Below are 13898 nucleotides of genomic sequence, written 5' to 3' on the forward strand. Positions count from 1 at the left end.
GTTCTAACTTGCATAAAACATCAAAGTACCATCTATGTACTTTCAGAACAGAGTGAAAATGCAAATAGAGCTCTGCCTTGGGGCTTGTAGTGAGGGAAGCCTGCCACCTTGCTTATAGAAGGCACGCGTGTGCTTCACATTGTCTTAGGCCATACGGTACAGAGAAGCAAAATGTCTGAGGATCCAGGGAGGCATTTTGGGGAAAGGAAGAAAGAACATGCATGTGTTATCTTAGCACGTGCCCATCCAAAGTTGAGCATGCAAAAGAGGGATTAGAGAACATTTTCTTCAGGCCAAACATTCCAGCATGAGCTGCATTGAGGGTTTCCGCTCTCATAGTGTAGAAATCCAGTAACGAAACAGTGCTCAAAAGTAAATCTGCTTCCTGGGCTCTATTGTTGGCATTCCTCATTTCTGGTCCCATTTCCACTCTTTCTTCCCCTCCCAATATTCACAAGAGTTAACTGAAAGGCCAAAAAATGTCTGACCTATCAAAATGCTATCCTGTTTCTCATATACAACAGCATACATTGGGGACAGGAAGAGAACTGAGTTATGATTCATCTGATCCAGGGGATTACTTTTCCTGAAACCAAGACGTTTCCTTCTTCAGTTACATCTTCATTTGTTATCCATGGCTAACAAGAAACTATTGGCATTTTTGCAATTATGACGTTTTCTGTACGTTTCTAGTTTTGTCAGTAAATAATTTCAGATTTGTATTGAGCAACATTGTCACTGAAACACATTTTAATTTCAAGCACAACCCCAGACCAATTTACTTTTGCATCCCACTGGTTTTGATGATAAAACATAGCTGTTTTAGACTGTAAATCCATTTATTTATTTGTTTGCTTGCTTGCTTGTTTCTTCAGTTTCAATAGCTGCCCATCTCAATCAATGAGTCTGAGGGGCTTACAGGGAAGCAAGAGACCTGACCAATTAGCAATACAGCCAGGAAACAGGGCCACCTTCACATTCAGCATCCCAGTCACAGAAACATTAGCCAGGATATTAGGGCCTTACTAAAGTCTAACAACTTGTGGCCATTCTGATCTCCAAAGGGAGGATGTTCCATAGAGCAGGGGCCTTTGCATTTTCTAGTCCCCACTATTTGGCTGATGGGATCTACAACATGCCCATTCTGCTCAATATGATAGGACAAAAGTTGCATTTGGAAACATGCAATCCCTCAGGTACCCTAGTCCCAAGCCATGTAGGACTTTAAAGGTAACCACCTTGAATTGCACCCAGAAACACTGGTAACCAAGGCAGCTCACGTAAAAGTGGCATTACATGTGCCAAATATCTGGTACCATTTGCGCAGCTGCATTTGCAACAGTTGAAGTTTCCAAATGATCTTCAGGGTCAACCCCATGTAGAGGGTTAAATGAGAGGTTGTCTATACACTCGTTTTTTTTAAGTGTTAATAAGTCACATAATTCATTGCAAAATGAATAAAATACACCTTCTTGCAGGTAAAAATGGATTCTGAGCATACAATTTCTGATCATTTGACATCTGACATTTTGTACTATGTACTTTTCTATGTTAATACTTTAGATTTTCAAAATGCTATTCATAATTATTTAGATCACATACAATATATTAAAGATCTGTACCTGAAAAATATTTGTTAAGGAATGTTTCTTTCTTTAGGTAGAAGAACAGATCTGAGATATTAAATATTGAATTAACCTCAAAAATACATGATATATTTTAAATCTCAAAGTGCATAGTTCATTAGGTAATATTTTTGATATTCAGTGCTTAAATTTCCAGTTGTCTGTAGCTCTTTGCATGTGTGTGTGTGCACGCGCATGTGTGTCTTAATTTGTAGCAGAATTATTAACGCAAGTTCTTTGCTTAGATAGAAAGCATGTTTACCCAGGTATTCCTGATAGAAATAGAACTGATGAATTTAGAATTATGCAATATGTACCAAGACGGCATTCCAGATTATTTCATTTGCAATATTAATATTTGAATTATAAATGAAAAAAATTAAAGGGGCTATAGAATTTCATCAAATGGAAAGGGAAAGTTTTGGTCATCATATAGTGATCAAATTCTATTGTTTTCTGAAAAGGGCAAATCTAAACTCAAATTACAGGATCTTTTGCTTTCCAATACACGCTACTCTTCATAATTACTCCAGGTAAAAATGTTTGTCTGTATAGTTGGGATGTGTGAGTTCAGTTTGATCCATTGCTTGATTCAATGGCTATTGATTTAGAAGTATGCCTGAGATTCAGATTTGCCATTTCTATGAAAATATAAACAAGACTACTGTATAACCAGTGGTGGGATTCAAATAATTTAACATCCGGTTCTCTGCCCTAATGACCAGCTGGGTAGGTGTGGCTTGGTGCTCGTGACTGTGTGGGCATGGCCAACTCAACGTCACTCACGTCGATGGGTGCTTCACCTTAGCTGTTACAATATAATAAGGGTTAACCAGAGAGGCAGTTTCTGTAAGCAGGGCAATAAAGATTAGGCTAGAAACAACACCATGTTTCCTTCCTGCCTTCCTTACAGGATTAGCCCTGTAAAGTAGAAAAAAACAAAAGGAGATTTCTTCCAATAACCGGTTCTCCAAACTGCTTAGAAAGTTAACAACCGGTTCTCCCGAATAGGTGCAAACTGGCTGAATCCCACCACTGTGTATAACCCATGATTTTACGGTACCTCAAAGAAGACAAATTAGTCATTCAGTCAACTAATTAGATTAATGTATGTTATCAAATATTACATTGGCTCCAATCCATTGGATGGCAATTTTTATTTTTATTATTCATAATACATCCTTATGAAACCTTGAAAAAAGTGTCATGCCTTTAAGTTTGGAATATGCAACGAAGGTTGATTCACATTTCTTAAACACCTGGGAAGTTCACTGTGTGACAATGGCTCAATTACTGTTTCTCTGCCATTCTCACAAGATTATGGGGGAGAGGATTGAAGAAATGTTATGAATTCTGTCTCTAGATCTTAGGACAATATCAATCAGAAATAATAATAAATGTAGATCATCTCAATGTAAATTTTGTGCCTTGCCATTAATCCCACATAATGGCTAAGCCCATCTGGCATAGTTTAGATGAGCCTTTCTTAATCATTTTATCTTGGGGAAATCTTGAAATAATTGTCAAAACTCAGGAAACTCCTGCATAAAAATCACAAAAAAATATTGAAAGCTTCATAATACAAGTCACTTCTATTGTACACAATTTATGTTTTACAGAAAGTTTACAATAACAGCAAAGTGGTAGACTAGACTTGCAGCTGAGTCATGGTGTATAAATGTTCCTACTACTGTGAATACTACCATTGCACAGTAGGCAAACTTTTTTAAAAATGATTTTTTTAAAACAGCTGGTCTAGACTTCAACGACAATTTGAGAGTTTGAAGGCAATGAGTAAAACTGTGAACTGAGATGCTCCACCTCCCAGACTTGTGAAATTCCTAATCATCATTTCTTTTGATTATTTTAATCAATGGTTGTCCAATCTCTTCTTTAAAATATCCAGTGTTGGAGCGTTCACAACTTCTGGAGGAAAGTCATTCCACTGATTAATTGTTCTTTCAGGAAATTTCTCCTTAGTTCTAGATTGCATTGTGGCTAGCATGTGTAGATTTTTCTGACATTGTATGCCATATGCTGAATAAATCAATTAATCAATCAATTGAATCATTACAGGAATGTATATAATGCAACCCTTAAAGCAATGGCATTTTTTCTAGTATCATCCCAAAAAGTGCTTATACAGTATGAATAGTAGAGAGAGAGAGATGTGCTCACATTATGTCCAAAGCACTTCTGTCAAATTATTTTTAAAGGATGCACCATTCTAATAGATGGAGATAATTCAAGTCCATTACATTGTTCTATATGCCATTACTTGGGGGATTTCATGATATATGTAAGGAGGAAGGCAAGGGGAACAGAATGTTTAATACAAAAGAAGTATAATTTGTCATCATTCACTATGGGAATTGATTGATATGATCTCCCTGTATGCTAAGCCCCATGATTTGTTTCTAGTTCTGCTTCCCTGGCTATGTGTCAACACCAACATTTAAGCTGTTAACCCTTCCTATATGGCAAGTATTCTTAATCATGGGTAATGACCAGATTTGAATGGGCATCCCATTTGCTTCCACTCTGTCTAGACACAATATAGCAGCTTTTGCCTGCTTGCTGGTACAAGGTCATACTCCTGCAACAACTCTAACTCTAAGCATTGTTCAAGACAATTCAACCATGATCAAGATTCTGTTGTCTAGTCTGATCTTTCCCTTCTTCCAAAGCTGGCTCTTCCTGGCCATCCTCCTGGGTGGCATCATGCTTGGTCCTGGATCAAGCTTGCAGGCCCATTCCAGCAACCCTGAGCGTTGCACATTTTCTACCATGCTATAGGTCAAAAGACTAGCATGCTCAGCCTGCATCAAGATCCTACTCCACGAGATATGAAAAAGATGTTAAATTACAAGGTTTTTATTTATAGAAGACTAAGCTTGATAAGATACTCACAGGAATAGAGGATAAACTAATTAAAAAATATTACAATTTTTTACTAAATACAGAACTAGAGGAAGAACAAGTAAAAGAAACAACGATAGCCTGGGCAAAAACTTTGGATATTCAATTGAATTGGATAAATGGCAACAATTATGGGAAAGAAATTATGAATTAACGATGTCCACTGCATATAAGGAAAATCTATATAAAATGTTTTATGGATGGCATATTCCCCCTGAGAAACTGGCAAAAATGTTTAAAGATAAATCAGCTAAATGTTGGAAATGTCACCAGTTACCAGGTTCATATTACCAGATGTGGTGGACATGTCCTGAAGCGAAAAACTATTGGAATAAAATTAAGTTATGGATGGAGGAAATGATACAAGAATGTATAGATTTAAAACCAGAGCTATTCCTATTGGGTATCTTACCAGAGAAAACTAGTAAAGATAATATATATTTGATTATACATGTAATAACAGCAGCAAGGATTGCTTATGCACAAAAGTGGAAAGCAGAGAATATACCTCTGCTTAGGGAGAAATAATTTAAAAAATCTTAGATTGTGCAGAAATGAATAGATTAACTATGATGATAAAGGAAAGAGAATATACAGAATATTTTAAGATATGGAATAAATTTTACTATTGGTTAGAAAAGAGATACAAATAAGTTTTTAAAAGAGATTGAAAAAAATTGGTTGTAATTAGAATAATATATTAGTGAAAAACCTTTGTAATGGATTTGATGAGATTGAAGACAGAAGAGGTAGAGAAGAGAAGATACCTTTGAAGGTAACACTGAAATGTCACATGGAAGAAATGAATGATGTACTAAATGTTTGTTTTTCTTAAAAAATAAAAATTAATAATAAAAAAGATCCTACTTCAGGAAGAATCACCACTGAAAGAGATGTAAGGTGAGACTAAGCAAAGGCACCTCAACCTTGCCAAAGTTGACTTAAAGAAAGTTTGATCTGTTGCAATACAAAGTACAAAGACCATTGAAGAAGAGTCCCATCCCCAAGAACATATTGATTTAGTGGATAAGCCTGGCTTGCCCATGCTAGGTGGATTGCTGCCAGACCACATTCTGCTTTGCTTGGACAAACCAGCAGCCAACTTCTCTGGGCAGAATAGAAGTCCTATCTGAATTTGATAATTGTGTTAAAATGGGAGAAAGGATAAATTCATTAATTATTTCAGGAGTCATGGCTCTACAAAGTGTGAAAGCTCCTGTCATTTGAGTTTTCTTTTCATTTGCAAATCCTCTATGTCAGAGTGAGCAACTTCTCTTGAAAAGATAGCCATATTAGAACTTCCTGGATATACCACATCCTCTACTCCAAAAATGAATGAGGGCAGGAACTGTTTTAATGGGTGAAATGGATGCCATACTGCATGTCTCAGTAAAGCCTACAGAACCCATGTTATTCCTTAACCTCCATCCATCCACTAGTTGAAAAAATTGGGGAGGGAAGGCACTTTGTTGACTTCATCCTTTCTAAGAGAGTCCAAGAGAGTCTTATAAAATTATGTTGGCAGGCTGAGTGCAGTTCCTTGGACACCTTTTTCTTCCTTTATTCTATAGGTTCTATACCTTCTTCTGAAACAAGCTTCATTTGATTAAATCCAACATTACTTCTCCATGTATTGATGATGTTGCAACTTTCCTATCTGTATGTTCTTTTGACATGTCGCTCTAAACTACTTTTCTCCAGGTCTGGGGAAGACAGGCCCTGCTCCCTTGCAAAATAGTATCATGAGTGACATAGTCATACAGGTATACAGGTCTCACCTGTTGCCATTCTCCTGAGGTTATAATGAAAAATATGCTCATTTAATGAGAACTTGTTACCACACCTAATAGGTTATCATTTTTTCCAGGAAAAACAAGCAGGTCCTGCCCTTTTCTAAAAGCTGAGGTAGCAAAGTACATTTCATACTATGTGGACGTGTAACACTGCCAGCAACATTTCTATGAGTTGACTCATTGCAAATTACTTCCGAATTTCAGTTTTCCATTGTAAAATGTAGTGGGTGTAAGTGAGAGAGAGGGAAGGAAAGTGAGTTATGTCAAGGAAAGAAATTGGCTGTCTCTTGAGAAACGTTCTTTGAAATTTTTGGCTTTGGGGAGAGTCCTAAACTCAAACCTTGGTGGCTCTATGGAAGTTTTTGTTGGGTATCCATAAGTGGCTGTAGCTCTGCAGGATGTAATGTCTCCTAGAGACTTCTTCTTGCCATTAAGATAAATAGAGTTTTTTGCCAAACTTGGATTTGGTACAACTCATTTTTTCCTTTGGAATCAATATGAAGGAAAGTTAAAACAGAAAATGGTTAAATAAAAAGAAAATATAAGCAAACTGTTAGGGCACTGTTAAAAATGTATTTGTCTTGATTCTTTCCTCTCCCTCCCTAATAGTTTTGGTTTCATTTAGTTCACCCTTAATAGAAACTGGTACATTTTTTTCTGGTAAAGGTAAAGGTTCCCCTCACACATATGTGCTAGTTGTTCCCGACTCTGGGGGTAGGTGCTCATCTCTGTTTCAAAGCTGAAGAGTCAGCGCTCTCTGAAGACATGATCATGTGGCCGGCATGTCTAAATGCCAAAGGTGCACGGAACACTGTCACCTTCCCACCAAAGGTGGTCCCTATTTTTCTACTTGCATTTTTTACGTGCTTTCGAACTGCTAGGTTGGCAGAAGCTGGGACAAGTAACAGGAGCTCACCCCGTTATGCGGCACTAGGGATTTGAACCGCTGAAGTGCCGACCTTTCGATTGACAAGCTCAGCATCTTAGCCACTGAGCCACCGTGTCCCGCTTTCTGATAGATTGCTATAAAAATGTTGATATGTATATAGTCTATTAAAAGCCTCAGTACACTAGTTTATATACGGTAATTAAGCCATACTGTCTATACCTGAAGTTACCAAACTTTTTCATGTAATAGAATATCCTGTCACATCTCCCTCCCTCCCTCCCTCCCTCCCTCCCTCTCTCTCTCTCTCTCTCTCTCTCTTAGAAACTCTATTTAAGAGGCAAAGTTTTAGTAGTACAAAATTAGATGTGTTTCAGTGAATGTTTTTGCCTTTAATTTCTCACTGGACTCCATCAAATTCTTGCAGAACTATAGGACTCCATAGAACACAATTTTTAAGGCATATGGGATAAAGAGAGAAGGATTGTTCCTTCTTTAATACATTTTGCAGTACATCATTTTTTGCAGAACCTCAAAAGCAAGGCTGGCATATCATTAAATAATTTGAAGATAGCAGATGATAGTTTCCTAACAGTTAAGATCCCAGATGATAGTCTCCTAATGATTCTCTTCAGATGTAAACCAGACCTGTACAGTATATGTAGTACAACTTGCCTTTGGTTCTCTAAAATAATGGATTGCTTTAGCTATAGTGTTCCATAGGTGCTTTTTCAAGAGGTAACTGGACTTTCTGGTTTTCCTTTGAAGACGTTTCACTTTCATCCAAGAAGCTTCTTCAGCTCTGGATGGATGGTGGGAATGGAAGAATTTATACTCCTTGCAGACAGCTGGTCATTTGCATTCTTTTAGAGAGTCACTGAGGCAACCTGGAGGTTTATCTGTGTCACCTGAGTAGTGCAAATTGATGTAGAGCCTTCTTGGAACTGTTGAAAGGACTGTGTTGTAGACTGGAGACAGATGATGTTGTATACCTCCCGCTGTGTTGAGAGAGGGCTGTTCAATTTTGACAACCTCTTTCAAACCAGTAGTACTCTCTGTCCAAAATTTGGACTTTGCTGTCTTCAAAAGAGTGGCCTTTGTCTTTTAAATGCAGAGGGACTGCTGAATCTTGTCCAGATGGGTTTGTTCTTCTATGTTGTGCCCTGCTTTTATGAAGTGGATGTTTTGTTTCTCCAATGTACAGATCTGCACATGGCTCACTGCATTGTACTGCATATAGTAAATTGCTCAGTTTGTGTCTGGGTGTTTTTTCTTTGGGGAGAACAAGCTTCTGCCTTAGTGTATTTTTGGGTTTGAAGTATACACATATGTTGTATTGGCTGAAGATCCTCCTGAGCTTTTCTGATATTCCTGCAACATATGGAATGACAACATTGCTTCATTTTTTGTTCTCTTCATTTCTGTTATGGAGGAACTCCTGTAAGGTCTTTTTTTTTTTAGACTTAATGAAGGCCCACTTGGGATAGCCACACATTCTGAGGGCTTCCTTGATGTGTTTCAGTTCTTTTTCTTTCCCATCTTTGCTGGTAGGCAGGCCTTCAGCTTGGTGGTGTAGGTTTCTGATGATTCCTATTTTGTGCTCCAGTGGGTGGTGAGAATCAAAATGTAAATATTGATCTGTATGTGGGGGTTTCTGTAAACTTCAATGTTAAGGCTTCTGTCTTCCTTAATGTGTACTGCACAGTCCAGGAAGGCTAGACTATTTTCCTTAACATCTTCCCATGTGACTTTGATGTATCTGTCCACAGAGTTGGTATTTGGTGAACACTTCCAATTCCTGTGTTTTGATCTTGACCCAAGTATCATCCACATACCTATACCAGTGAGTGGATCGAATTCCTGTGAAGGAGTCTAGGCCTACCTCTTCCATATAGAGATTGGCCACAATGGGGGACACAGGTGAACCCATGGCACAGTTGTGTTTTTGTCTGTAAATACAACCTTCATTGTATTTAAAATAGGTAGTGGTCAGGCATAGGTCCAGTATGGCACATATATGATCTGAGCTGAGGTTAGGTTGATTCTGTCACCTAAGGTGCTGTCTTGTAGCAGTAGTTTCTTCACTACTGTAACAAGCTTCAGTTGTTGGAATGCAGATAAGGGGGAAGTCACATTATAGGAAACCATGGTATCATCCAGATCCAGTTTTAGTTTCCAAACTAAAGTCCTGTGGCAAAGTCCTGTGAATAATTGATGTGATGGGTGGTATTACCAACTAGAGGAGTTAATAAGGTGGTTATATGTTTTGCAGTGTTGTAGGTGACAGAGTTGATGCTGCTAACAATTGATCTGAGTGGAGTTTCCTCTTTGTGGATTTTGGGGAGTCCATATATTAACGGGGTGGCTTCCCCAGGGTAAAGATGGTAATATTGTGGCTTGTTGATGGCATTGTCCTTCAGTAGGCATTGCAAGAAATCAATGACCTTTTTCTTGTAACTGCTGGTGGGGTCTCTCTTCAGAGTCTCATATGTACAGTGTCCTTCAGAAGACTCACATGTACAGTGTCCTTTACCTTGGCCTTGTAGTCATCTGTGTTCAGGATGACTGTGCATCTTCTTTTATCAGCTGGCAGGATGGTGATACTGTATTTGGGATTCCTAGGGATGTCAATGCTCTCTTGAATTGTGAGGTTGGAAGGGGGTGTTTTGGCACTGGCGAGGGCTGCAGGTACCTTCATCCTTAATTGTTCTGCCTCTAGTTCTGCCAGTTTATTGTTCTTGATGGCTAACTCTGTGATAGTGAGGAGATCTACAATTGGCAGCTGTTCTGATGTTACTGCAAAATTCAGTCCTTTGGCCAAAACATTATTTTCTGTCTGGGTAAGCTCTCTGTCAGACAGATTTCTCACCCATTGATCAGTTTTCTGAGACATGCCACTGTCCATCTGGGTTGGTTTTCTGTTTTGTATGGTTTTCCTGTCTAAGCTGTAGGGTAGAAAATTTGCCTTTTTGTCATTCTTTGCTCTCGTTGTGTTGTGTTTGTTATGCTTTATAAATCCTGTGATCTGTTCCAATACTTCTGTTGGTAAAAGTGATTTAAGCTCTTGGAGTTTGTGTTCCACTCTCTCTTCAATAATAAAATTAATCTATTTTATTCTTTCATTGAGAAGTTGGAGTTCTGCTTTCTGCAGGAAGTTTTCTTCCCTGTGTCCCTGTACTGTTGAACACAGGCACAGGTTGTTGGGGATTTGTCTGTGTTGTCTCCATCTCAAAATGAAGTGCAAATGGTTCCTGTAGTCTGCAATTTTTCTGGAAATCCATTCATACTCCCGCACAGTGGTGAAATGCTACCGGTTTGGGCAAACCGGTAGTGATAAAATTTTTAAAAAGCTACCGGTTCCTTTGAACTGGTATTTCCGATGATCAACTGTGCCGCACAATTTAAAATCGCTAGAAAGCAAGAAATTGCTGCTCTACTTACCTTCCCAAGCCTCTTTTTAGCACGTACTGTGCATGCGCACACATGCAGCGTGCGATTGGTTGCACTGCGCATGCACATGCAGCACATGTTTGGCACATGGCACGCATGCACAGCCAGCGAACCAGTGGCAAACTGTTTCAGATTTCACCACTGCTCCCACACCATTCGAAGGATGTTCATCCCAAAAGCACCTTGGGGACAACCATGACCTGGATGACTGAGAATCCCCATAGACATTTAGCTATAGTGGAAATTATTAACCTATCAGTAGTATTGATGAAAGATTTAGCAAGCCACTGTGAATGGGAAAAAAGATAATGGATAACACCTTTTTAGCAACATGTCTGAATCATGTCTCTTGGATTCCATCTTGTAATGATAATTGCCCTGACAAAATATGTAAAAGTTCAATATACAGCTATCTGAATGTATAATGAAGACAATTATGAATTGTGGTCCTTCTAATCCAAATCAACAATTGATCTGAAGCTTTTGCACAAATGCATTCTGTCCTATTTGATGATGAGTAAATGGTGCATGCATGCAGGTCTTCAGGGAATAGCCAGAACAAATTGACACTGAGGAAAAGTCACTGGTGTGCCATAGGGGTTAATGTAAACTTCCACCCAAGACAGTTCATGAATTCACATGGGTTAAAGGATCTATGGTTCCAGTAGAAAGGCCACTGTCATTCAAACTGCATTTGAACTTTGGAATTGAAACAGCACTGACAGGGTAAAAGTCATGAATGTTAAACAAGACTACTGCTTCCTTCAGCTGCTATTTTATTTCACAGTATTGTCCACCAGTAGATTCTGGTTCTGCCTGAACTAAAGACTAAAAATATAGCTTACTCTCGGTGAGAAAAAGTAACAATTCAAAAGCTTGCCTTGGTTGTATTAAGACAGAAAAATAGTACTAAGGATCTGGACAACTACTAAAGGGAAGCAATAAGGCACATAAAATAATCTAAAAGTAAGATTGTATTGTCTTAATTTTCAAGGATTAGCAAAAAAATTAATCCATGTTATTCTCCATTCACAATAACTAAGGAGTTCATTACTCTCTTTTAAAAATAAAAAGACCTTGGATTGATTGCTTTAATAAATGTGACTCAGAGAACAAAAGGGTTAAATCTTGATCCTTGTAGAAGGCCAAGGGCACTTTCTGCATGAATGCTTCCAAGTGTTACTTAAGCACCAAAAGCTGTGGGTAAAAGGTAAACTTTATGGATAATTGATCTATACTATCTTTAATATTCTCAATGAAACTGTCTTTCACTGTGTTTCTTCCAGATCAATAGATGGGTCTCAGTGACATTTAGATCTTGATTGATTCAAATCTGGACAATCTCTCTCCTCGCTGGTTGCTTCCATGCTATTTGAGCAAAGTGAGAATAATAAAACAGGAGAGTTATAAGCAGATAAAATCTTTGCAAAAACATACAAATAAGAGCACTCACTTTTTGGCAGGCAGAAAAATAATGGTTTCATTCCTCATTCATCCTCACAATTCACAGTCCATCTGCTTTAAACACAACACAAGACTTCAGAAATCCTAAAATCCTAGACAATAGGATTGCATACCTATTTGAACCTGGTTCAATATTTAATAGCTGATCTTCAAAAAGGATAGGTTATGAGTCAGAGAATAATGGTGTTGCTCTACCAGCATGGTAGATCAGCTCTGTGGATAATGAGAATAAGGGCAAGCACTTAAACCTGTTATGCACTGTACAAACAAGGGAAACAAGCAAACTGACAGAGGTATGTCTAATGGTAATCCAAGACAGAATAGGACATGGGGAAATCTCCTTCATGTTCTTCATCCAGGAAATACCACTCAGAATTAATGCAAGATACATGAACATGCCACTGTGTAGGAATATGATGACACTGAAAATAAAAATACTATTTTTTTCAGGGCAAGGGGAAAAAGCAAGATGATGGCCTGTTTGACAGATTAGTTATTATATGGAGCTTGTATTTTATGGGTCATGTGCAAATCAGGGTTAGACAAAGCACCTGGATACTTCAATGAGCCCCTAGAATGAAAACACTTAAAGATATGTTTAGTTCTTTGCAATACTAAGTCCAACCTTCACCTTATCAAGAACTTTCTTTTTAAAGAAATTTAAAGGAACCAAAAACTGTGAAATCTTGCATCAGCAAAACAAAAAACAAACAAATCAAAAGCCTATCAAATATTATGATAACACAGACATATGTGAAACTTGCAAGTTATGCCATGTAGGTCTGGAATACATCAGAATACATAGCCTATAGCAGTGTTTCTCAACTTTAAGAACTTTAAGATGTCTGGACTTCAACTCCCAGAATTCCCCAACCAGCATAACATAGCTGGCAGGGGTGAAATTCAAAATTTTTCCCAACAGTTCTGTGGGCGTGGCTTGGTGGGAATGGCAGAGGAAGGGTATTGCAAAATCTCCATTCCCACCCTACTCTGGAGCCAGCCAGAGGTGGTTTTGCCGGTTCTCTGAACTACTCAAAATTTCCACTACCGGTTCTCCAGAACCTGTTAGAACCTGCTGGATTTCAACCCTGATAGCTGACTAGATTGATGTCAAGAGTCCACATCAGGAGTGTTAAACTGGTAGCCGTGGGCCAGACTCATCATGTGCAGGCCACGCCTACCCCAGCTCCGCAAAGACAAAAAACATCGCAATATGTTGTGATACATCACATGAGTTTGACACCCATGGTCCACAGGGCCTGCTGAAGACCAATACACCTGAAAGAATTAGTAACCCCCTTGGTTGAGTCCTCCCCTTCTCTATTGCAATATGCTTATACACCTCTTGTTCTGCACCTCTCTCCCTCACAAAAAGATTGGCTATGTGAAACAGAAACTGCTAATGCCATTGCCTACTAGCTTGTTGGCCCTTTCTTATTGATGATGAAGAGTGACAGCAGCTGCTGGTGTCAGTACAAACATACTAATGGAATAGAAAGCCTGGTGAGGTTGTCTTGCTGAAGAATCATTTAAAATTTTGAACTGGCATATAGTTCAGTCTATTTTAGTGGATTTTAACATATGTGAGATTAGGTTGTTGGTTATATGACTTGGCAAAAAACAATATATGATAAATTATAGTAAATGAAGATGCTAGAATTAACACCATCCTACTGATGGACCAAGTAGCTCAGTGGCTAAGATGCTGAGCTTGTCAGTTGAAAGGTCGGCAGTTCAGTGGTTCGAATCCCTAGTGCCGCG

The 13898-nt window shown here is 38.5% G+C and overlaps 1 pseudogene; it reads right to left on the minus strand.

Moving 5' to 3' along the window:
- Positions 1 to 6226: 6226 nt before the first annotated feature.
- LOC139311423 (uncharacterized) lies at positions 6227 to 10751 on the minus strand (annotated as a pseudogene).
- Positions 10752 to 13898: the final 3147 nt, after the last annotated feature.

This window comes from Pituophis catenifer, unplaced genomic scaffold (assembly GCF_029215685.1).
Source record: "Pituophis catenifer annectens isolate HBS135680 unplaced genomic scaffold, rPitCat1.0.hap2 SCAF_1, whole genome shotgun sequence".
Classification (NCBI taxonomy): domain Eukaryota; kingdom Metazoa; phylum Chordata; class Lepidosauria; order Squamata; family Colubridae; genus Pituophis; species Pituophis catenifer.